Here is a 23,351-nt window from a genome sequence, read left to right on the forward strand (position 1 = left end):
GTGAAGCCAATCTATGCTGAAAAGCCGAGAAGCATTGTACAGCTGTTTCATCCTTATTGGGAATCATCAGCAGTGCACATCTCACGAAACTCCGAAGACTCTCGAGCCTGCGACCTCCCGACTAGTAGTTTGAACAATTAACCTTTCGGCCATGAGTGGCTGATCGACAGTGATTAACTCGCACTTCCATCTGAGAAATCGTTGCTCGAGGAGCCAGTCAACACATGTGACCACGTGATGTGGATCCCGTGATTGAAGGATGAGCGGCGCTATATCCTGTCTAAGTGCATATTAATCACGCTGCTGATCAGCCACTCGTGGCCGAAAGGTTAAGTGTTCAAACTACTAGCCGGGAGGTTGCGGGTTCAAAACTCTTCGGAGTTTCGTGAGATGCGCACTGTTGATGATTCCTAATAACGATGAAACAGCTGTACAATGCTTCTCGGCTTTTCAGCATAGATTGGCTTCACTTACAGGACGAAATCTCCACAACAAATCACAAATCTCCTCACACTGCCAACAAAACCAAGCGCGCTTTCAAGATTTCGATACAGACAGCCGATTCACAAAGCCGTCAAAGTGATCACACCTGTCAATGCATGAAAGTGCTTGCCATCCTTCCACTGAGCCTACCTTTTACCTGTTACAACCCCGCAGCCGAAAAACCACTAGCTTACGTGACAGTTGGTCAGTCTCAATTTCCTTAAGAGCAAGTCATCTCCAGCCAATTTTAATTGCTCGTTTGGCAGAATTAATTACTGTCCTGATGCGGTGAGCGCCCATTCACAAAGCAAGTCATTTTAAACCTAAAAGTGTTCTGGGCTCAATATTCTCCCGCTGGAATTTCCAGGCGAAAATTGCCCCTTATTTTATTTGGACCGACAACTAAGATATTGAAGTAGCACGACTTCTGTTATGAATGACAGATTTGAATGAATTCCAGCCTAATATCCTGTTCACACCAACTTACTTTACAACTGGTGTTATATTTCCCACTACCTGCAACTGATGTGCGATGAAGACTCAGTATGTACGCTCATCTGATGAGCTCTAAGACGAGCTAAACAGGTGCTGGGTTATACACGTGAGCAGAATTGAAGGAGATGTTACTCTGTATTGACGTAGCACACTACTCGGGAGGTTGTTGAAAATCCATCGACAGCCCACGACCGGTTTTGGTTTTTGAGGGCTCATCGGGTAGGCGCACTCTCCGAGTATCCGTCAAACCTTACATTCTACTTGAACCCAATTTGGACAGGTTTCGACGAATACACCCATTTGCATATCAAGTTGTCTTTGACAGGCGATTCAACAATAACCCAGCTGATTCTCTCGTTTGTCGGGTTTTTCAGCTACCGAATGTCTATCCCAGCCGCCTTATGCTTCATTTAGCACAATATTCGAGATATTGGAAGAGATCCTTCTAGGTTCCCGACGAGCCTCCCATCAAAGCCAAATTGTCTGCAAATGAGTGCGTGTGTCAAGATATTACACTGCTTGCATTACTAGGTCTCCATCAAACTATTTAATTTCCCCACAGTGTTTTTGTCCATTAAGTGACGGTCTCCCAATATCTTTTTACTTTCACTGTCACAACTAAATACCTGAAATTCTGTTGCACATTCAGCGAGTACTGCGACCAAATGTATACACACTTTTGCTCAAAAGCTCCAGGGAAACTCAGTTATAAACTGAAATAAACACTCGAGTATCAGAGAGGATGTTGAAATTTCCGTGAAAGCGAATGAAGTCTGTTTTGGAAGAGCTTGGTAAACAATCGGTGGTTTTTATTTGGGCAACGTTTCGCTTTTGACACAAAAGCTTCATCAGGCCAAGTGAACAGGTAACCAAATTGTGCAGGCAAGATTTTGACAACTTCACTAACCGACAAGAGCCGTAATTGACACTCAACACTGATCTAGTGTGGTAATCTGAAGGGGACTGCCTTACTGATTGGTTCCCGTCTGCCTTATAACCTGGCCAATTTGGCGACCTCCTCACTTGGCCTGATAAAGCTTTTGTGTCAAAAGCGAAACGTTGCCCAAATAAAAACTACCGATTGTTTACCAAGCTCTTCTGAAACGAAGTCTGTTTTGGTTTATCAAACTGCGGTCTGGAAGAACCAACAACTGTCGATAAAACAAGAATGGGGAATCCGTCCAAACTGTCATGATAAATTCAATAATCTTAAGGTAACACGCTACGTTTTTCCTTGAAACTGCACAATCTAACCTATGACGTCGTCTCTGCTACAAGAGGGGCGAGCTTGTGTAGATAAATTCAATAATCTTAAGGTAACACGCTACGTTTTTCCTTGAAACTGCACAATCTAACCTATGACGTCGTCTCTGCTACAAGAGGGGCGTAGCTTGTGTATAAAATATTGGAAAAATTGGCTTTATTCTGTTGCTCTCTTCCCCAGTTCCTAGTTTGTATTTGGATCAGATCCGAAAGATTTCAACAAATAATTGCATGCATGGCAACCTTGATTGTGATTTATATGCTCTGCACATAAGTCAGTTTGGAGTGAAATAGATAACAAATAGGAAAAACAGTTGGCAGAAAAGTCCAAAAAAATTCCATCCGGATACCTTTTAAGGAGGAGTCCGCTGTTCCCCAAAAACAAAAACAAAACCTTTCCTAAGAGATCAACCCCGCTTGGTATTTTCAGTCAGTATAGACTCCTGTACTTTTGCGTAAATCCAAAAAAAATATTTTTTCGTCCGTGATTAACCCCACAACAGTAATCGTTCCTGAGTTTCACAGGGTGGCTGATCAGATCTTACGCATAGATAATCATATGGAATAGTAAGCAACTCAAGTTCCAAAACGGTTGGAATTTTATACCAGACTTTACTAATTTATAGAAGAATCAAACGGAATTTTTATGAGGCCACATGCTCTATGTCACACATAGGTGAACGTAGGTTTCAGGAAGATTCATGCTGATGGGGTGTTCACTTCGCCGGACGAAAAACAATGATTCCTGTGAGATTAACATGCCTTTCCTGAACGTAACTTGAGGGGTTTTTTCTCATCCCGGTCGACCTGGAAAGCCGAACGGGACTTCTTCTATAAATGCCAGCATTTCGGAGAAGGATTTCTGTAGTGTGTGTTCCAATATTCATGAGATTCTCAACGTAAATGAATAACGAAGGCCTTTATCCTATTATCCATGTCTTAGAACTGGGGCAAACGTATGCTGAGGTGTGTTAAAATTTTATTGAACGAAGCGATGAGCTGCAAAGATGGAATCTTCTACGTTAGTCGAGTCTTCAAACCGGAAGTACTCTGGATAAGTCTAATCATGTAGAGTGGAACCCACCAAACAGCTTCAAACACTCTAGACTTGTAGTCATACCACGGACACTTAATGCGACATCTCAAAGCCATGGAAGATGCAACTCCAGATATTCCAGGTCTCCAAATCCCCAACGATGGGATACTCTATGACTATTTGTATTCGTGAGTAGTTTGATCAACTATAAGTCAATCGCTCTGAGCTCAACGGCTGCCTGAATAATGAGGCATAGAGTTGCGCCAAAGCAACTTTGCATAAACGTTGATTCTTTGTTAATTCAATCTATAGAGATTGCCCTCATCACAGTTTGGGAGCAAAGACTTGTGGCAAAATGTCGAAATCTTAGTTTCGTTGTTATGGTTTCTGTTATTACCAAATAAATATCTTTAGTTGCATCCACACCAAGCCACGTATCAGCTCAGAATGTGAATATAATGGAACAGTGTCTGTTCTATTGGTAGTGGAGACCCTAGACTAAGTGGTCTAGGGTAGAAACTTTTACAGAAAACTGCTCTATATTATGGTTATAAGGATCTGCCATCCAGAATTACACCAACTTCAGAACCCAGCTGCTCACCACTTAGTTGGGAAACAAGAGTGACATTAAGCTTCTTCTCTTCAAAGCCGACCAAATAGACAACTGTGGTTAAAAAGCGCTTCCACTCAGCACGCTTATCACACTTTATGCCGACAAAAACAAGACTTAATTTGCAGATTACCAGCCGTTGCAACTAAGAACATGTTAAAATTTTCGCCCTGAATCACCTGAAGATATTAGTGGTTTATGTACCCGTAAACAAAGTGATGGTCCGACCAATTTGTGGCCCATGTCACACAGACCTACATCACACGGAAAGTAAAATACAAATTGCGCCAAATAAGAACATTGAACCAAAGCCATCCAGCATCTGATTCTCCAAGCAGGTTTGTCAGCAATTTTGCAGGTATCTTTTTGACTACCGCAAAAACTTCAGCACCATCTTTGTGTATATAAAATTGAAACTTGCTTCCTGGATGTGTGGCTTGGTTTTACAACGAGATGTAAGCCTGGAGGGCGGTAATTCGAAGGACATGCTTCTTCTGAGCAGGAAACATGAGCTCTCACAGAACTGTAAAATCTCTAATAAATGACAGCAGGATAACACGACTAGTGAAACCTTGTTGATAAAATTTTAGTTACATCCCAACGCAAGAAACGGAGCGAATGCCACGGAAACGCCGACTACTTCTGCCATCCAGAAGTTAAAACTGATGGTGGTCTATCCAAGAAATATTTTGAGGAGAACAAGTCTACTTGAACAGAGATCTTGTGTTCACGGTTCGTAAATCAGGAGTACCGTTACGATCAATTCTGGATGATCGCCTCCTTACAGTAAATGTACTAAATGGTTGCAAGAACTGTAAAATCTCTAATAAATGACAGCAGGATAACACGACTAGTGAAACCTTGTTGATAAACTTTCAGTTACATCCCAACGCAAGAAACGGAGCGAATGCCACGGAAACGCCGACTACTTCTGCCATCCAGAAGTTAAAACTGATGGTGGTCTATCCAAGAAATATTTTGAGGAGAACAAGTCTACTTGAACAGAGATCTTGTGTTCACGGTTCGTAAATCAGGAGTACCGTTACGATCAATTCTGGATGATCGCCTCCTTACAGTAAATGTACTAAATGGTTGCAAGAACTTCAGCTGCCTATTCAAAGCGAAGAAGCGCATTCGTAATATTTAAAATATCTTCGTTTTTGGAGAATATGCCTTTGTATGGAACCGCTAAAATGCTATTCTGAATTGAAATTTGCACTTGTTTACTGGTTTCATCTATTGGTGCGTTTTGTCACGTAGCTTGAAGCTCTGGTCCCAATGTTGGACATCAGTTCATCAGTCTCAAAATATACGCACAACCATTTCTCATTTTCATGATGCTTTTTAAGCAAAATAACAATTTATCCCGCTTTCGTTAGCGGCAAAAGCGTTCGAGTTATTTACAGTTTTGAATTTACGTACGTCAGCTCACAGGAACAGTGGAATGGATCTCTTGGGACGGGAATTTTAGAGCACCTCTCTATGTGGTTTGGTCCACCTGCGCGAGAAAACCTATGCCGTTATTGAATGAACCTTACACCTCATCAAAATTTTCGTCAGATGCTGACAAATTCCAGTTTGTTTTGTGAGGGGCGGCGTTTTAATGGGCTATAAAAAATTCGCAAACTCAAAGTAACAAATAGACTATGATAAAAATGAATAAAACACCCCTTTGACGGATTATTGTTGAATACTGATACCTCAACTCCATCCTTTGATGTACCAGGCTTGTAGAATACGATCTGAGGGAATGCTATGCCTCCCGGTCCCTTGTGGCATGTCCATCATGCGTGCTGGCAGCATAAACGAATTGGGCGTGAAAATTTTCGAAAACACCGCATACCACTCTAGTGTACACATGTTTTATGTAAACTCGAAAATATAGTGACTATAAGTTAATCCTTGTTAATTTCACTTTTGAAATAAATCACCCCGTAAACTACTGTCAGTACACCGCCATCCATTTACACACCACCCTTTTAAAGGCTTTGCTCTGAAAGCTATGCATTTAAGCCTGTAGAGTTAAACTTGTTTAGTGGCAGGCAGCTACGTAAAACAGTTCACAAGTTATTCGGTTGGGCCTACCAACATCCGGGTGAGCGAAAGCAATGCAGTTTTGACTGTACATGACTTTAAGGGGAACAGTGGAATACGAAGTACTTTACCCATATGCTAATGAACAAGTACTGAACAGTTAGCGTGATTTATTCACTATTCGTAATCGTCCGTTTAAGCTGAACAAAGCTAAAACCCAAACCAGTAACGTTACACAGTGTTTAGAATAAAGTCTGTGAAACAGGTTAGCGAAAACGATCGCCGTAATTTTTACAGCGTACGATTTGATGGCCTTGTTAACACAGAAGCATCCAATACCAAAAGGGCGAAAGATTATTTGGATAATGTTAACTGAATATTTCAAGCAGTGACAACTTTAGGTGACACTTCATATTCCAAAGTTACAACCACTGCGAATACTTGACAGTAATGAGCCGATCGACATTAACTGGGCAGCTAGGTCACTTGTTCAACACTGAAGATCGCTGTCTGAGTTACAGGAATTATCCAGATATGCGCCAAATGAACTGAGGTGTTTGGGGCTGTAAATAGACCCAAATCAGTTGGACAATTGGTGCTGAAGGTCTTTCCTGATCACCCAGCTTTTCCTGGTGCGGACAAACAAAGGTTTCAACGCAGCATTTTTGTCATGTTACATGGCCACAAATGTATCACCAATATAACGCCAACAGGCACGGGTTGGATGTTTCAGTAATTTTCATCTTGCATTTGCTTACCTACAAACCAAGTTGTCACCACAAACCAGTACTTGTGACGGCTCAGTATAACCAATAAAAAGCGATTTTCGAAGTGCTACCGCGTACCAATAAAGTGTGTAAAGCTCCTTACATATAAGCTGTACATAAACTTTGAATGATGTACATTGTTCCAATGACTCCAGTCTGTATTTCCAAAATGAATGTTCACAGATTCCAGATGTGTGGTCCTTAAATATTTGATTCGATATTAGGATATTGTAAGTTGAAGTCAAGGTGGCATGGAAAACTTACAGCCTATTCCCACACTCGCTTTGTTGCGAATATCGAATTATTTAGGGAGTAGGCCAGCTCACAATTCCAGGTAGCCGTCAAATTTCAACAAGGGTTTGTAGACGTTATGAACGCGATTGATAATTCTACTGCACTTCACTATCTTAGACTATTTTTTCGCAGTTCTTCACAGACGATGATACAAATGACAATACGAGGTGACCATTCCTCCCTTCAGTCGCATTCACCACATCCCTTTTGATAAGCACGTTAGGTTGGTATACATTCATTCAGGTGAACAAAAGTGGTCGGGGATCACTTCGCATATTGAGGGTGGAAAACTCGTTGTTCTAATAATTCTTCAGCAAAATCTGCCGCGATGCAGCAAGCGACAAGCGGTACTTGATAGTAACCGGACGAGTCTTCTAGGTTACTCTGCTTATTAGTATCTAAATTTGATTATGTAGCATCTTCAAACTAACAAAAGCTATTGAAATAAAATTCCGCAACATCATCAATCGACTGGATCTATTCCGTGTACAAGCAGGCCAAATGCAAGATTCACTCGCATCATTCTATAGCTATGAACAATGAATACTGAAAGTCGATGAAAAAAAGTGGATCAAAAACAGTTCACTTTAGGCAGCTGCTGCCCATAGCAAGCGTCACTTGAACTGCATTTTGTCATTTCGTCTGTGATATCGATGGATTTGAACGAAAAATAGCACTGAGTAAATTTCATCCTTCAGTTGTGAATAATCACCCTTTCCTTTATATCTCTTGTAAAATGCACTGCCTTTGTAATGTCACGTAATTAATATTAGAACCGGTCATGTACAGGAGTTTGAAGGAGGTCTGAACGAAGGGTTTGGGAGACTTTAGGCGAAGGTGATTGGTTGTTCACAGATAAAATGCTGATGACTGCAACAGAGCTCGGTGTTTCGATCAACACGAGTGACCGGTACAAATGATAAAATGACTGTACTGGAAAATACAGAGCATCAGAATGTTATGTTTCATTCGAATGTTTCGATTCTTCTAAGGTAATGGTTTTGGAAATGAAATTTAGAGAAAACGATTCGCGGAGACTGTCTACCGACATCCAGTTCCTAATTACAAAACGAACGCAAATAACACCGTAAGAATGCAGGTTCAGAAAAGAATAGAATGTTTGGCAGAATTCATCGGAACGTAAGAACTTTCGGAAAAAGCCATAAACAACCGACCTTGTCCAAAAGGATTCGCTCTGACAAACTTGTCTATCACTTATCCAAAAAACAAATGGCTTTCCGACATCACCGAGGCGGTTAGTCAAAGATTGGTCACTATGCATGGCAGCACGCTTATCAGTCCTTTTTTCGACCTTATTTGTAATGTCTTACCGTTGGTCCTTTTTCTACTCGTAAAGCCCTCTCTGTTGTATAGTCATCAGCATTCTAACCGGGGACCGGAACAAACTGCAAGAGTCTGAATGCCTCATCTTAAGACTACGAAGACCACTAGTGCCAAGATTTTTTTCGCACATATTTGTTACCTAAGAATAATCTTTTGTGTCCTATAAATAACAGTATTCCAAAGGGAATAACCGGATGTACACACCAAAACACGCTGTAAACCATGTATAGACGTCATTCCGTACGCTGTTCTGAGTGCAGTTTTTCATACCGCTGTTACTGCTGCCACTGAATACCGAATTCCTAACAGAGGACAACGCTGTATACACCCTCATTGACAACTGCATCAGTTTCTGCCTCTACAACACTGTTTTTTATGAAAGCATCCTGCCCCTTACAACCGCAACTAAGCTATTTGGTTCAATTTTTCATCCTAGTGTAGAGAGGCCAACCTATAGATGCTTAAAAACGAATATAATATGTGCGATTCTGAACCGGTAGGTGTCAAAAGTATTACGAGTGAGCACATGAGAGCTTTCCATGTATGTACACATATACACTCAGCTGAAGAGTCGTTTCCGTGTTTCTGCCTTTTTTCTGATTTTAAAAACTCAGCTATTCAAGTGTTAAGCCGCTAGTCCCGGGAAATGCAGCAATTTGACTGGTTAATATAAGCATTCTGAGTTGAATGACACCCGCTTACACTATGCCTCAGTTGAACTCCTCTGCGAAACACCAGATGTGTGAGTCCAGTGGGCATGGCCTGTTGAATGAGGTAGCGCTATCCTGGTTTCCTTTTAATGGTGAGTAGAGTGGTACATATAAACTAGTCAGGCGTACTTTTTGATCATGTAGTAACCAAAGTTTAAGTTCAACAGTCATTAAGGAGCACTTATAGAACTCTTAAGCACGTTTAGTCTTATTCTGGGATGTATAATGGGCTCATGTTATGCCTGTCGCGAATATGTTTCCACATGCCAATTCAACATTGGAATCCAAACTGGCTACAAGTCTCTGTCATCCGGTGCCTCGAATTTTCTACTGCTATGATGATTGTGTCCTCGCTCTTGCCATCAAGAAATAGCGGTCAGAATGGCTCTCAGTAAGACCAACATTCACACAGGAACCAAATATGGAGCCAGGTTATCCGGCATGAGTAAATAACTTGGATTTTTATATTACTCAATGCGAAATATGTCTGCAACTGTGTCACGATTAACTAACTAAGGCGTTATGGACGCGATCTCTCAATTCTAGATAAAACTATTCTTTAATAGAATGGTTTTTGCTTCCATCAAAGGCATGGTATATCATAAGGCTACGTTTGGATTGTCAACAGTATCCTTTATAGGTATCTCTTATTGGAATGTTTTTCATGGGTTTTTCATCAAGATTGATCAGTTCAAGTTTGCCGGGGACAAGGTCAGTAATACATGACAGAGTTTTATCACGATTAAACTGGGTGCGATCAGAAAACCATGGGCCATATCTCCATCATTTTGACTAAGTATGCAATTTACACAATTTATGTAAGCAAGTGTCAAAAGAGTTTCGCGCCAAGTAATGAATGGTCCTCTTTATCTGGATTCTATGTTACTGTGTACAGCATATATACAAGTGCTTTTATTGCAGCAGGGATCCACACCACTGTCTGCTAAAACAGCCTCGCCTTCTTATTCTACGTCTAATGATAAGCAATACAACACCATTTACTCGAGTCGCCCATTTATTTTCACGTAATTTGGGATGGTAGGCAAAAGGTGTGCTGCACGTCCGAATTTGTGTGCTGCACAAATATCGATCAGCAGCAGTCCAAGAATCAATATCGGTCTAAAGATCAAAACTAGTGCAAGTTTTTTCCTTCAGCGCAATGAACACGCCACGTCTAATGCTTGGGGAAAAACGAAGAGCAACGATTGCTGTGTAGTGTGATGTTGAGACCAAGGCACATGTTCTTGGTGCCAGTTCTAGTCGTTAGGAATGTTAGCAAAGTTGGTGAAACAATTACACCAATCCATGGACTTACATTCAAGAATAAGGCGTTTGTGATGTGAACAAATGACACGAAAGCTGACACCTACCAGTAAGGCTGTAATCTCTTACCTGTAGACTGTGCTACGGAGATCACAACAATTGTCATCAATGTAACTTTTCACATTTTTACGGAGCGCTCATTTGATCTGGCTGGCATCAAGAAGCTTCTAAGAAGACCTCTAGGACTGTATTTTTGAAATAACTCGTTCTACTCAAGTAACTAAACACTCTAAAGTGGCTGTCCCTAAGTCAGAGGTGGTTAACCTGCGAACATGTTTGTGTGCTGAAAATGTATTCCCACAAAACTTCGCAGTATTGACTTTTGAAGAATCGTTGTTCACGTTAGTTACTCAGTCAAAACCCACAGTCAGTGTGTTAACTGCCAATTAGCCAATTAGCCAGTTAAATGCTCGTCCTCTATCTCAATGTGTGCCCCGCGACAGTGGTCGGGTACAGGAAGTAGTGATGTGCGAGAAGCACGTGAATATAAATGGAATCCTGTTCACTTGACGTTACTGCTTCACTGACTGACATTATAAAACAGAAAAGTATCCAAATCATTGCTTGGTTCATGGCTCAGCGGTTTTTCTAATGTCAGTGGCTCTGTGGTTAACCGCCGAGGATCATCCCAGATTTTAGCGGGAAGCTCACTCTTCACCAACTATAGTTTTATGTCTAAGCCATACAAAGCTCACAAACAAGCCCGGCAGTACTATGGCAACTGAACGACCTATCCCTGAACACAGACTCTAGAGATGGAGGGCGAGAAATCAATGTTCTATTAGATGACACAGTATCTAGCAGAAATTCGGGAATTACAACCCATAGAATAGTGTCCATTTATGTAATTTCTGAGGAAGGGGACGTTGGAATGCACTGCCCAAATGAGGTGTTCGCCTGAAACTTCGTCCAAGGGGCAAACACCTTTCTGTGTGAACACAAGCATCTAGGGCACTCGCTGAGTAGTGGAGTACTTTAATGTAGTTGAACTTAGGCTGACTATTGTTAGATCAGTGCCCTGGTAACTAAGAACACGGAGTGAATTCGCACATTCCATGCAGCAAGCGAGGAAATAACGTATTAGAGCTTAAGCCCATTTAAAACATCGTACTTGTCGCCCATTCAGTAAACTGCCAGACTGCCATATTGGCGAGATCCAACAGACCATGCGGGCTTGCTTCTTACACTGGACAATGGCAGGTTCTAAAAGAAGTAGTAAGATGGCACCAGTGGTCTGTTCCGTTCCCCGGATCATTGAGTACTTCCATGAAATAGCAGGTAGACTTATTCCTATACTGTTTTCGAGCGGGTTCACCTGAATAGGTCCACACGACATGCGATGAACCCTACTTGATTTAAACTCACTAAGGTTCAATGAGATTCTGGAAATATTGTCGAATAAGGTTACATTTCACAATTTAAGTCCTCGCTATGAAGCAGTCATCTGTTCATTCCGAATGTCGTTTGCCATTCGGGGATATCCTGTAATGGAAAGCTTTTCACCAAATTAGGTTAGTTTCCTCCACGTGAGTTGTATCACCTTGGTCGGTGGATCAAACATAAGGCTAGTGACCATCCGTTTATGCTCCAGTATTACCCCTTTTATCAACTTCCCGCATATTGGCAGTTCGCTTATCAAGTGTTCAATAATTGCATCACCAAGATGGTGTATATTCGCAAGTTGAAGCAGTACTGTTCAGTCTTAGTTTACAGGCATTATAGTAAGAGATTAACTGCAACAATTCAGTTTCGACTGGAAGCTGACCTGGATCCCAACTGAACCTCTCGTTTTTGATGTTCTCAAACTACTGAATATGCTGCGCCAGGCCTCCTCATGTTTCAGTCGGCACGGCATTCAACATATCGCGATACATGTACAGACGAATAGACAACTCATGCCGTCGCTAAAAACTGTTCGACAGCTCACAACCGGTTCCTTCATTCTTGGGGCTCATCAGCTAAGCACACTTCCCGAGTTTCCATCAACCCCATATTCCAATTGAACCCACATTGGACAGACTTCGACAAATACACTCATTTGCCTATCAACTTGGTTTCGACGGAAGACTCACCTGAAACTCAGCCGGACCCCTCGTTTATGATGTAACTAAAGCAGAAACCGATCGTAGCCTTTTAAAAAGTCACCAGCAAACTTAGGAGTAGTGCATTACGTCTATAGAAGAGACCGCGTGGTATTTCAGGGTTTACTCAGGTCAGAGAATTAAACATCAACCAATTGCTTTCTACCGGGTAAACCAGGAACTTTGGCCTGGCGATTTCTGACCTTAGCGCCTCACCTTGTTATGGTTTTCCCCTAAGTAACATGATACTTTTCCCCTCAGACAGATGCAGCTTGTCTTCAGGTTTATATTTGTCTGTTCTTCTGGGTTCAGACGGTCAAAATAGATGGTTAGAACTTATCTTTCTTTCGTATGTCGTTAATTTAACCCGTGTTAATAGGTCGACCGCCAACGACAGCGAAAAAAAAGCATAAGCCTTTGATGGGAGAATGAAGTGAAGTCAACATCATGGCAAAAAGACGACTTAGTTCAACCGCGCCCTTGCACATTATCCTAATTCATACCAATAAATCTCTTCTAGATGTTGCAAATCGGTGGTCTTGAATATACAGCAGGGCTGTGAATGATTTGTCATAAAAATGAGCTCAGAAATCATTGAAGATATATTTTGGCTGTGCGCTAAAGATCACGAAGTCTGTTGCGAAGCGCACTTCACCGCGAAAGACACGTCTATTCTACCAGCAAAAGTGTCATAGAAGCTTTAGGTGGACTAATGGAGCACTTTCAGGGGAATATGGTTTTACTGCCCTGTGATTTGTGTTTTCAAGTAAAATCTACTTGAAATGAAGTAGATTCAAGTAAGAACAGTTGTTAACTTCTGTCTACCACTGGCGGATATGCTGCTACTCTAGAAAAGTACACGTAGAAACGCTTTCCCATCAGAGACGGTCAAATGAGGTTCCTGGTGCAGAAATACCTGAATGTGAAACAGGGTTTTTGACACACCACTCTTGTAAAAGTTTTGAAAAACGATCAAAGAATAGTGATCGTGAACACCTCAGATTACCTCACAAGAAATAACTGGCATTCAGGATTATTGTACAGAAAACTCTCAAAAATGTGTTATTGAGGCTCACGCTTCTCGTTGATTACACCCCCGACTCGACCGCCATTTAATGCCAAATGTGCAATAAATCTCGTCATTTTTCATTATACTACTTATCTGCCAACATTTGGTTCACATTAGTGGCTTGTGAAGGCGTACTCAAGTTCAGAACTTCACGAATATCCTCTCACCTTTGTCGCCAAGTTGATTAGGGGGATCAGTGCTTTAAATCTGGCTTCATCTATTATGCATTCCATACATTCCGTAGCCATTCTTACCTTGTTTTTTGTGCAAACCAAAGAATTGGGGGTAACGATTGAATTTGGTTTAATGTTTGTTTCATGCATCAAACGAATTTTCTTTGTAAAGACCAGTCAAAACGATTACGTTAAAACGGCTAGTTAGAAAAACATTCGTGTTAGAATAAAAACAACATAGCATGAAAATATTAAACTTTTGCTTGTTTCAACTGTGAAGCAACTGATACCGGTCGAGGTTTCTACCACGCGTTTATAGCACATTCTATACACAAGCGTTTCCATGAGACCGATTATTAATCGGGACATGCGCTTTTCCACATCACAGCATTATTATTGGTTCCGCTCACGTTATATTCGTGCTGTTGGAATAGTTCTTCTCGCCTTCTGTTTCGCTATAATCGATATCTGTTGTTCGCTTCTTCTTCTTCATTTGCGCACTTGAAGCAATCTATTAACGGAGAATGTCCCATCTTGTTCGAGGCCAAAAGCACGCGTCCTGTTGCGCGAACAATACCCTTGGGATGCAATGAAGCAAATTTCGGCCTTGTCATCAACAAACTAGCTAGACTGGACGCGTGTAGTATAACCCGGGAGCAATTCGGTGATGGGAATAGAGACGGTGCGCAGATAAGGGGAATTGAATTTGTGTGATTAGGTTAGTGGTAGGTTGAGTATCGTAGCTATTTGGTTGAGGAAAATAGATGAACAGTTGTCTCGGTCGAATGAGACGTATCGTTGACCATCGAACAAAAACTTCTATCTGCAAACACTAACTAACATTTCGGGAGTAACAGAAGCTTCGCCCACTCACTAAGCACAGCTGGGCGAATGGGACCCGGTTATGAAATCGGTACATAATTTTCCCCAACATTCGACATTTGTCGCGCTGTTAGCGTAAGGCCTCATCGTAAGCAGAATTCGTGTTGATTAACGAATAAGGTAGTTCACTTTCACCGAGTTTTACAAGCTTCAATAGTTGGTTTATCGATACAGTTTTAGGCATCCTTTACTATCATGTTTCGAACCTTAGGTCAGAACGCATCAGTACGCTCACAAGCAACATTCGGTAGACAATTAATTTCATGTCCTTAATTCTAAATGGACCTTCAATTATTCCGGTATCAAATTGGTCTCTAATGAGGACATTCTCCGATAATCCCATGTTAGTGACCCTCACTTTACGTCATATCCTTCCCATTAATGCGCTTTGTTTGAATAAACTTTTGTTATTCTCGATTCCATTGCGTTTCGGCGGTTCTGTTACACTTAGCAGACCGTAATGTGTCATCAAATCTTGATCTCTAGAAAAAAATATGTTTCTTTCAATCTGGCGCTTGCTCAGTTTGATCTACGCTGCTCAGTTCATCGTATTGAAAATAACTGGTGGACTGATAGCTGAAAGAGTTGTCGAAGTTCGCTCATTCTATTCTCTTTTACTCATGAGAAAACCTATGGATCACACCCAAATGTAAAACTAGATGGTCTCCAAAAGTCACACAGGCCAGTATTGTGACATTAGCCTACCTGTGAAGGAGCGAAAGACGGTATTCCAATCAGCACAATCGTATTTGGATAAGTTACCAATGTAAAAGGCCGATTAAGCCTGGGTGGCTCTTTCTCTAGTACGGAGTGCTGCTTTCAGAAGCGGCCTCATGGCTGTTGGATGGATGCTGTGTGATCTGTGGATTGTGCATCATTCACATTAGGCCACGTGACATGCGTGACCCCGTGTCAGTATCAATATTCTTGAGCATGCCTATCGCAAATTCAGTGCCCCACCAAAGGTCAAGTTAGTTGGATCGCTTATTGTCGAGAACAGGATCAAAAATTGAAGGAGTTCACCTAAAATTTATCCTAAATCGGTATTATTTCAACTATGATAAAAGCTCTAGCACCGGGAAGGAACCCACCACAACCAAACTCTTGTTTTTCAAAGCGTCATGGCAGCAAGTGGCTATCCTGTAACCTACTGGTGTTAGTGATCGAACTTGACTTTTTGATGAGTGTTGGATTGTAACACGGGGGTAGCAGGTTGAACACCATTAAGGCAGAATGCCGATTGAGGACCGCCATGTATGGAATCACATGTGCACTAACTTTCTTTTGTAACGGATCACAAGTCTTCGTGTTGCCGTTTCAAGTGCGGTCTTACGCTGATGTCTTCTATCTATCTATCTTCTATCTTACATTTACTGAATGTCAAACAGTGAGTCACCTATAGCATAACTTGGGACGAAAAAAGATTGTGCGCTGCGTGTAGGCTCGTTTATCAGAACATGTCATCTTTCTAATGACATAGTGGGTAATTGCTAGCAACATTCCCGAAGTGTTTGTTGAAACTGACATCATGCATTTTAGCAGCAGATCTACGCGGTGTCCCACCTTCCATAATAACTGATTGCATCCGCTTGTTAGTTGTTAGTCTTTACTATTTCACGCAGTCCAACCATGTATGACTGACAAAAGTTGATAACGGGATCCCTTGTTTTTGATGTCCTCTTTCGGAACAGTTAACGTGTCCAGTTGGGCCATCTGGAATCGTGTTGTTCACAAGCCAGTGATTGGTCATACTGTTATAACTTGTCAAAATGGAAGGTTTATATACATCATAAGCGTGGTTGCGATTTGTTGAAAATCTTAGACGAAGAGAGTTCTGGTAGGGTTCAACATGTGTGCGGAAAAATGTGCCTCACACGTTCCCATCATGCGACATTGAACAAATCACTTCAGTAGCATTATATGGGATCCACACGATTTAAAATCCTAGCAACCACTTGGAAGGTCACATGTGGGTAGTTGCGGGAGACTTTTCTGGTTTTTCTGCCCTCCGTCCAATGGCCTTGTCTTCTAGATCAAGCGCATCACATACGGTGCTCAGTAGCACCACGTTCGATGGTAAAAAACTTTCGGTGTAAGTGCGTAAAGCTTGGCTGCCATCCAGGGACGAAATCCTCACGAAGCAGTGTGTAGTACGCGATCGTTCACAATCGGTCCTCTTCTGTGCTGGGAAATTTCTTGCTGACAAAATCACTTGTTTCAACTAATTGAGAAGATACAACACAACAATAAAACTTTTGTCGGAAAGGCGCCGAAAGGATTTCCATTTAACCACCTGCTCTATTCCGCAAATAACCGACGACGTTCATTTTTTTCGGAAACTTAAGACTGAAAATTTCACAAGGAAAACGAGCACTCTGACAGTATCCCGTACAATGGGATCCGATGTTACCCCTGAGGTCAAAAATACTCGTTACACTGCACGCAAAAAAAGCGTCGGTTGTTTTGACGGAACCTGTATCAACGCTACACTTGCCATGAACATGAATCTCTCTAATAACTGTCAGGTAATAAGCCCGGTGGATGGAACCCTGAAGCGAAATTTTGGCTCATCTTTACAGCTCCATGGCCGATGCGATGAGACTACAAGGCTAAATGCGGTTCACACCAGCAGTAAAATCAACGCATATCACTAAGCCCTTTTGACGCATGCCTTCATCGGTAACCTGCTAAGGAACGAAAAAATCCCGCGTGTGATACATTTTCTAAAGTTTGTAGTAATTGCGCCGCTGAAGTTTTCTTTGTGGACCTAATTTTGGACTGTTTTATTGCACTTTTTCAGTCAGTCGCTGGTCCTGCGACTTTCCATGTTTTCGGCCAAAAGTGCCCTGTAGGTTCGCCTATTATTTTTTTGTCAAAAGTCAAGCTATACCCGTTCGTTGAGTCAAAGTTTCATACAAAACACTTTGCACTTGCAACTTTCCCTTTACGGTATACTTTCAAAGCGATATTTGGCCTTAAGAGACTGTGCCGTGAACTTTGTTCCCACAGATAGGAATGAGTATACGGACTCTCTTGCTTATTCGATCGCTTTTGACCATTACCCACTATTTATACCTACCACCTTGACTGAAACCGCACGAGGCACCTGAACCTTGCCACAGGAGTAGACGAAGAATTACCAAGGTGGAGAAAAAATTTAGCACAAGATATGTTTATTGGGAAGCATGGAACCACTTGCACCCCTGGGAATGTCGAGCTCGGATCAGCTGGTCCAAACTTTTGACGGAACTTTTCTGGGTAGACATATAGTAACTACTGTATTAGGTGGGTACTTTAAGTGTCTTCTTAGTGCTTGTGAACTGTTGTTTCCGCTAGACTGTATGAGGCGTCAGCTAGATATTTTGCTGGTGAATACTGATCTGATCTGGCACAGTTTGAATTGGCAAATTTCTGGGCGAAACCGCTCGCGTACTGAGGAGATCTAGACAGTCATCTATTCTCACCCAGCAGGAAAGGAACGCTTTCAAGAACAGACTAACAAGCTTGGGGAAGATAGAGGAATTCCTTACCAGTGTGATAAACAAGATCTAACAGAAGGATAACGAAGCCTCTCAAATGTTAAGACAAGCGAATGAAGGGCAATTGAAATAAAACAAATAAGGTGGCTTTATAAATACTTGTACGATTCCTGAAATTCCTCAAAGAAAAACACTGTTTTCTTTTTCATTGGGTGAATGAAGTTCACCAACATAAACCGCGATACAACGAATTTGAAGGGTCAGTAATATGAAATTAGTACCGTTTCTCCACTTTGTGTAACTCGCACATGAAACTTGTGAGTTGAAAAGTTCACGAGCACATGTCTGAAGTCTCGTTTAAACACAACCATGCAGTATCACATTCGTTTGTAGTCAATATATTCAAGGATTACAGACACGAGAAACTTTGCGCTACCAGTACAACCGTTTCTCATTCATACTTTCGAAGCTCGACTGTCTTCTATACTCAAACCATATGGACCTTACGCTATACTCATTTTATAACCCAAACTAACAAAGCCGAAAACATTCATGACACATTAATCGCTACCAGTGTCCACATTTCCGATATTAAGTCTGTCAACTATGTAAATGCTGTCGTTAAGATCGGGCCACTGCTTTCCCCGCCATCAACAGCACGAGACTGATTTCTATATAGATAAAGGGTTCTACATCGCTGAAGTACTTTCACTGACGAACTAAAGTCGTATGGATGGTTGGCTGGGTAAAAAGTGATGGTGGCTCTGTATGCTGTTCGTGAACCATTACACCACTAGTTTGCTTCTCAAACGAAACTGTAGGGTCTTCCAGTTAACTTGAGCCATGCGTTGGGTTTCTGTACTTTTAAACAGGTGATCAAGTCAGCGTCGCGCGTTGGACGGCTGGAATGCTTGATGTGGGACCTTGTAGTGGGATGTAATGGCCTAAGTCAATTGTGTTTCAGTTCGTCCCATCCATCTTCGTTCAAAATAAGTGCCTTGTTTCGATTCTGCCATTCTATGTAGCCTGCTGCCCGCATACTGCAGCTGTCTATCTAGCTAAAATTCATCAGTTGCCTTTATCAGTACGTATTGTTTTGTTTTCGAGTCGTCCTTGCAAGTAACCCAGCCGAGGTGCCTTCAGGTCCTTAATAACCGTCTTGCCAAAATTATAGCTGGCATGGGTCGACGAACGCAAATCCTGAACTAGACAATTGAGAACCAATTTGCTGTTTGTGTAACAGGAACATGAAGCGAAGAATGCTTCTAGCTTCAGAAGTTACAGTGACCTAACCAAGTAACGCGCACGTCGAGTTATCATCTACCAAAAGGAGTTTTGTTTTTCTCACCTAATCAAAATAATGAAAGCGATGGTGGGCAAGCCATATCGGATACTTTCGGGGCGGCAAGCTTTTCGAGCTTGATTCCGCATGATCTTCTGTGTGCTTGGCTGGGGACGGTAAATAATAGGCGTCTTAAGTACAAATGTATATCATTAGGCTAGGTAATTCTCAGTACGTCCCCCTTGCTCTCTCTGCCACTCTTGGCTTCACAGGTAGGTCTTGGGTTTGCAGGGCAGCGAAACGCGGGACTAAACGCAGTCTCCTTGCTCTCTTGCCACTCTTGACTTCACAGGTAGGTCTTGGGTTTGTAGGGCAGCGAAACGCGGGACTAAACGCAGTCTCTGATAGTAGTGTCAACGTTCAGACCTAACCGATTCGTGGTGAATTCATCTTTCTCCAGGAGAGCTTTAAAAAAATGGTTTCCGATTCTGGTGTGGATTTTTCTAAACATTGTCACCACTGTTTCTGGATCTATGGGACCCCATCCCAAGTTCAGTAACCGATACCTTAAGGAAGAATTGGGGAACCATCTAACCGAGAAAGTAAAAGATAGATAAACTCTCAAATCAAACCTTTGCCGATTTTTTTAGTTCATCTGGACCTTGAGAGTAACGTCTGAGCATACCTAGTCGTAGACCGTTGTACGTTGGTCGATGCTCTCCTACGTTGCTTAGTTTTATCTTTCTCTATTTCTGTCTTCCTTGGTCAAGCAGTCCTCAGACGCGCAACAAACGTGAAATGTCAACAGTGTTTCATTTTATTTAAATTTGGTTTTAAAGAAAAAGTAAGTCAGTCAAATCTAAAAGTAGCGCAAATTAATTATCGTACTGACCTGACTTATCTAGAATGGATCGGGAAAGCCTATTCACTAGATTAGCACCAGACTATTCTTGGCGAAAGCTCCCCAGGTCAGTTTCCTCTTAAGGGAGCTTGTCCTTTGTTGCATTATGCATATCAGGTTACCCACTGATGGCCCGTTTCTGTTGTCAGTGATTAGTGGCTCAAGAATGCCACAGTAGGTGGACGACACTACCCGAATTGTTTCCGGGTGATGTCAGTTACTGTTAGATAAGCTTCGGGGACTACTCCTATCTATGACATGAATTCACATCATAACATGGGTGTGGACGATCATTCGATCCACATGGCGGATATATACAACTGTTTCCGAACAGTCATCTAGAAATAAAATCTCTCTTGGCTCGAAATGTTTGAATGCGTCCCACTCAACTACGAACTCACTATATCAGTCGGCTGGGGACAAAACTTCTTGCAGCAGTCTGATGAGCAGATCAAGGTCCATCTGGCTAGCCACCAGTAAACATACCCGGGCTACCAAAAGTTCGACACACTGTCGACCACCTGTTAAGTTCCCAACTTCTGAAGATGGGTGATATCGAAAGTGTTCCCCATGCTCCACATTGGGGTGGTTAAGAAAATACAGAGCTCACCGATGAAAAAAAGTGCACCGTCATCCATATGTATCTTTTTAGGAAAAACAGGTACTTCAAGGTAAAGACAAATATCGTTGCCCGATAAGCCACGAGATCCCAGAAGGCTGCAGCATTCTCCTCAAATAAAAATACTACTCATCACTTACTGAATTTCGAAAGAACTAACTAATTTCTTAGTTCATTTTTTGTTTCTCTCCTCCCCTAAAACTTTGAACATACATACATACAACAATTAACTTAAAATTCACGTGAAAGTCATTAGGAACAATATACAAGTTTTCCGCGGGTTTCCGGAAGCAGGTAGTTGGTTTACCCCCACCCCTACATCATTAGGCTGCTAGAAACTATTGTCGGTAACCTCTATTCATTTGCCAAAAAGCTTTCACAATGTAGGTAACAAAGGAGACGGTACACTTAAACATTTTACTTCGACATGATTTCTGATGGGTTTCCCTGTAAAACCACCGCAAATTGTAAAAGGTGTTGACAAAATTCAGCACTTACTTTTGTCGTTTTTTTTACTGGCTAGCGGATAATTTTTCTTTTAGACAATGATCCATTTGTCCTGGAAGCAGATTGAATTATTCTGGTTGAGTAGAAAGCACGTCCGTGTATTTTCAGGTCCTATGCAACCAGTCACGCAGGCATGAAACTAGAAATTTTGGTCGATCAAACCGACTCATGACGGCTGCCACATGACAGTAAATCGAGACGACAGGGCTGTAGTAACAAAATCGCACAAACACACAAACAGGGAGCAACGTAAATTATTGTGACCCACTTGTTTTGGGTTTAGTCGCACCCTCGCACGCCCCAGACACATATGGACACGGATTCCATTGCCGAATTCGCCCACTGGCTTACTGACTAACGAGCTAACCAACCAGCGAGAAGGTCAACTGCCCTAATTTCCCCCCACTTCGAGACTCGCACTTTCCCGTTTCTCTCCAACCAATGTAGATCATCCGTATACACTCTACGTATGATTCGGTGCCAAGACCGATGTGTTGGTTGACAAAAATTGGCCTACCGCTAAAATTGTTTAGGTGGGGGGTCTCTCAGAGAAATTCGCCTTCACAATAAAACTACTTGACGAGCGTGGACACAAACAGTCTTATGCATGCACAAACGCAAGCGTATGGTCCAGCATGCAATATGCGATCACTAGGTTGCATAGCAGCGAAGCCGGATAATCATTCAAAGACACACATGGGCATCTCTAGCACCCAGCAGTTCATGCGGTAATTTGCCGTGTTGTCTAGCCTACACACCCGTAACGGACAGACAGTTGGGAAGCCGTTCGTTTGTGTGTTTCACGGCACTGTGCCAATGAATCCCCCCGGATCTATCGATCGCGTGACGATTGATCTGAACACAGTATGTGTTAGGAAACTCTAACCGTATGACGAAGTATATGCAAAGCTTCGGGTACAGTGTTACGTGGAACGGATAAATAAGGGCTTCAGCTGACTAAATCAATAGCCGTAACAGTGACAAAAATGTAAATAGGAATTTCTATCCTCTCAAACTGCTTCATGTATGGTTATGGCAGATCTTTCTAAAACTAAAATTCATCTGGTCTTCTGCACAAACAAAATTAGAGTAACACGTCTCTTGTCATAAGGATGTTCCTCCTACAAATCGATTTTGAACAGATGACAAGAAGGATGGCTGGACACCTGGCTTGTGAGCCCCTTGATAGTTTCTGACTTGACGCTATTTCTCCAAGTCAAAGCAATTTTAATGGTTTTTAAGTTGATTTAGGATTGCTTCAAGGAAACCAAGCGAAGCTACACTGCCGCCAACAAACGGCAACGACTGAATAGAGCTGAGGTAATCCTCCGCGTAATATCGGATCCACACACATTTTTATTTCTTAGATTGAGGAGCTTTAAGCTGTTTCTACTAAACTGCTAAACTATCGTTGATTTCTCTACTTTCTACCGCTAGGAACGCAGACTATCACGCAAACAAATGCTTCAATTTTACAAAAGTTTTCGCCATCTAGTGGTCCCGGAATATCGAGTTATGTTAATGGCTGCTATTTCACAAAATAGAAGAAAGATCTATCAAGTTTCATGAAAACTCATTAGGTGTAAGGCTGCTTCAAACTGTTCAACAGCCCACAACCAGTTCGATTCGGATCATCGGATAGGCCCAGCCCCCTTGTTTCCGTCAATTTATGTAGAAAAGTTAAGGGGGCTCAACATTACCTCCCATTTATCACTTTTTTGTTTCGGTCGAACTTCCAGTAACCATCAGATTAATTTGGGATTTTATTTAACCCATTCCGCATAATCTTATATTTATGTAGGACATAATTTGGATGGAAGCTTGGGGACTGCGCCCAAGAAGGAAGAAACCGGTCGTGTGTTTCCACGGAATTACCAGAAGTCTTATAATTCGTAAGTTGTGTCAATAATATTGTGCCAACTGGAACGTGGAACAATGTTTTTGCAGTATATTCAACTGAAAAGTGGCATAAACTAGCTGTTTCGATCCTTTTTTTTCA

General features: G+C 41.9%; 1 protein-coding gene across 1 annotated transcript in view; it reads right to left on the bottom strand.

Moving 5' to 3' along the window:
- T265_08425 (hypothetical protein) overlaps positions 1 to 21,584 on the bottom strand; it is a gene marked incomplete at both ends in the record, with an annotated part of 105,687 nt that extends 84,103 nt beyond the window's left edge. The window contains one exon of the mRNA XM_009174224.1: positions 21,344 to 21,584. The remainder of the gene's footprint in view (positions 1 to 21,343) is intronic.
- Between the last annotated feature and the right edge of the window lie 1,767 nt (positions 21,585 to 23,351).

The sequence above is a fragment of the Opisthorchis viverrini genome (genome assembly GCF_000715545.1).
Source record: "Opisthorchis viverrini unplaced genomic scaffold opera_v5_220, whole genome shotgun sequence".
In the NCBI taxonomy this organism is placed as follows: domain Eukaryota; kingdom Metazoa; phylum Platyhelminthes; class Trematoda; order Opisthorchiida; family Opisthorchiidae; genus Opisthorchis; species Opisthorchis viverrini.